This window comes from Quercus lobata, chromosome 7 (assembly GCF_001633185.2).
Source record: "Quercus lobata isolate SW786 chromosome 7, ValleyOak3.0 Primary Assembly, whole genome shotgun sequence".
Taxonomy (NCBI): Eukaryota; Viridiplantae; Streptophyta; class Magnoliopsida; order Fagales; family Fagaceae; genus Quercus; species Quercus lobata.
The window spans coordinates 36,026,008-36,029,454 of NC_044910.1; positions in this window are offsets into that span (position 1 = coordinate 36,026,008).

Consider the following 3,447-nt stretch of genomic DNA (forward strand, 5'->3'; position numbering starts at 1 on the left):
TCCAAACCTTTATTTCACTTCGGTCATAGATATGCATGTAATATATTGTTTCTTTTCTTAAGATTTTTTCATAGTCTTAGTGTATTTAATTTATTTTAGTAATTATGTGTTTATTTGGAAACAACTTATTTAGTTGAAACTAAAAATCTTTTACTGAAATTACTGTAGATAAATCTAAAAGCTAACTAAAATAGTACAGTGAGGCCTATAAATAGTACCAAAAAATGCAATAGGACCCATAAATAATAATAAAAATAAGTTAAATAGTAAAAAAAAATAATCTTTTCAGCCAATGCCAATCGCAACCTCCAAGTCCACAAATTCTTAAAATCATTTTTTTTAATGTACATTTGTATTACCCTTTGGTTTATTTCTCAAGTAAAATAAGCTAACAAAAAATGAACTTTACAAAACTCAAATTAAAGCAAATAGTCTTGTAACTCAATGATATATGTTGCCATGCTTTTGAACTAGTCTCTCCCTAACTATTAAATTGATAAATTCTTGGGGAAATAAAAAAAAATCCAATTAAAGTTATTTTGTGACATATTTTATTAACTTTTTAATGTCCTATATTTTTTTTCCAGGTCTGATTCTTTTTAATTGCAATATCTTCTTTCACTTTTTTTTAAAGCTTAAAATGTTAATAAACTTTGAGAAGAGTGTCAAATATAAATCTGATTTGGTCAGAAGTTTATATTAGAATGAAAGATACGTTAAATAAACAATGTGACAAGCAATTCAAAATTTAAAATAACTTAGATTCATTGATATTTGATACACCATTGGCCAGAGAACATACCAAAATTTCACTAAAAATATATTATATTATGATATTCATGTTTATAATAATATATGTTAAATAATTCATAAGAAAATAAATAAGTAACACTCACGACATTTCACAAATTTTTATTATATAATAATCTTTCCCTGAGGGACTAAAATAATTATAAAAAAGAAACCTAGGCATTTCTTAATTTATTATGGAATGAATTTTTTAAAGATTGTTTTGCAATGATAAACCTAACCGTATAAGAAAAGAAATAAAATAAATGAAAAATTGTCTAACGTATTCCTTAAAGTTTGTCCTATTTTTTTATTTAGTCCTTAGAATTTCAAAAGTAACAATTAAATCCTTAAAATTTTAAAAATGATCCAATTCGGTCCATACTTTAATTTGGGTGTAAATTTGTAATGCAATTACTCAGCAATAAGACGCTAACAGTCTAAATGAGTTAAAAGTGCGACATACCTACCTTGATAACTCAATTTGACGTGATATAAAACAAATTAAATAAGATTTTCCTGTTGTTTCTCAAAAAAAAAAAAAAAAAAAAGATTTTCATGCTTTGGGCATTGTAAATTTTTATTTATTTATTTATTTTTGTTTTGGTGGAAGAGAATCATTGTTTTCTTGAACAAGCTCTTTACCATAATGTAATTTTTTTTTTGTTTAATGAAGTTGTTAGTCTTTCTATCCCAAAAAAAAAGAAAAAGAAAAAGATTTTCATATTTTAACAGACCAAACTAGAAAATTAAACATAAACAAATTTTGTTCTTTGTTTTATTTAATTTGATTGAGTTATTATAATTTTTTTTCATTTGAATTAACCCAATTAAAAAACTTTCAATTATCAAATCAAAAGAGAATATAAAATATCAAGTTTTTGTATAATATATTAAATCAATAAATGTCGTTTAATTTGCTGTCTATATGTTTTAAAATCCCACTACAATCTAATTTATTCTATAGGGATTTTTATTAGAATTGATGAACAACTAATACCAATATTAGTCTTTATAAATGTCGAATAGAAATAAAAAATAGGGTGTGGCCAAGTGGTAAGACAACAGGTCTTGGTCTCATTATTTGAAAGTTTATATATATATATATATAAATATAATATTTGTATATCAAAATAAAAGAAAGATTGCCTTCTTCTTCTTTTTTTTAATAAAAAAAACAGCTTGAATCACAACTTGAATCATATTTTTTGAATAACACACAATTATAGTTGAATTTATTTGTATACAGCTAGGAGATAAGTGACAGCATAGATAAAATTATATTTCTACTTACGTTAGTTACTCTCACTTACTCATAAACTAAAAATAAGAGCCACTTGTGTTAACTAGCATGTATACAAAATAGTATAGAACACCATGATTTAGGATTTATAAAATTGGCATTGAGGATGTGTTTGGATACCGCTTATTGCTGAAAACTAAAAACTGAAAACACTGTAGCAAAATAATTTTTAAATGTATGAATAATGCCATGGAACCCAATTTTGACATTGTTTTTGCAGAAAAAAGTACTTGTGGATTCCATGGGTTCCGTGCACTGTTCATAGGACCTATTGAAAAACGTGGGACACAACTGAAAAGTGTTTTTCAGCACTATCCAAACATACACTGACATAGTAAGCCTATACAAAAGTTCAAAACTTAAAAGATGGATATGAAATTAAAAGACACAAAAATTTCAACAATAAAATTGGGTAATTTACTAATTTTCTAAAATTACAAAGATTTAATTGTAAAATTTTAAAACTGCCAAAAATGTAAAAAAAGGGAGGCCAAAATTGGTAATTGGGCAAAGAAAGAAGGCATAGAGAGAAGGTTACCCAATGGGCACTAGCCAATAGCATATGCTCAAAGACATTTTGTTTGATACCTTACAAAGTCCCCCCCATGAAAAGAATATCCAATACGAGAGTCCATTGCAAGTCTCCGAGATTCCTTCAAAACCATTCTCACCCACCATACGAATTCGAATATTATTCAATCAAAAACCCCCAAAAACCAAAAAACTCAAAAACACACACATAGTCACACACACACACAAAGGCACTCATGACACACACAAATATACGCAGCCTAGAGAATATTTATAAACAAACACTCTCTCCTATTTAACCATCATGACCACGTCTTCTCTCTCTATAAATCCCACTCTCTCTCCTCCATCTTTCTCTGCCTGTTCTTCATCACCTTATTCTTCTCCTTCTTTGTACTCAAAGTTTCCCGTTAAAGTTTCCAACTTTAGCTCCCAAAGAACAAAACCCATTAACCTTTTTGCCAAACAAGCTTCCGGGTTGTGTTTTCTTGAAGGGCCAAAGAGTTTGAGCCATAAAAAGAGAGAGATTTTTGTTGTTAAAGCAGACGGTAACATTGACAATAACAATATGACTATCACTGAGGTTAGAGAAGAAGAGGAGATGGATGCCCCTTTGCTTGATGCTGAGGCCTTATCAAGGCCTCGCCGTATTGCTCTCTTTGTTGAGCCTTCTCCTTTTGCGTGAGTTTCTTTGAAAATTTCGTACTTGATCAGACTTTATGGGTGCTTAGTTTAATTAGATCTTCAACCATGAGAGACCCATTTACTCAAATGCTTTGTTGCTTTTGTTTTTTGGTCAATTTTTGACTTTCTTGTTTTTGTTT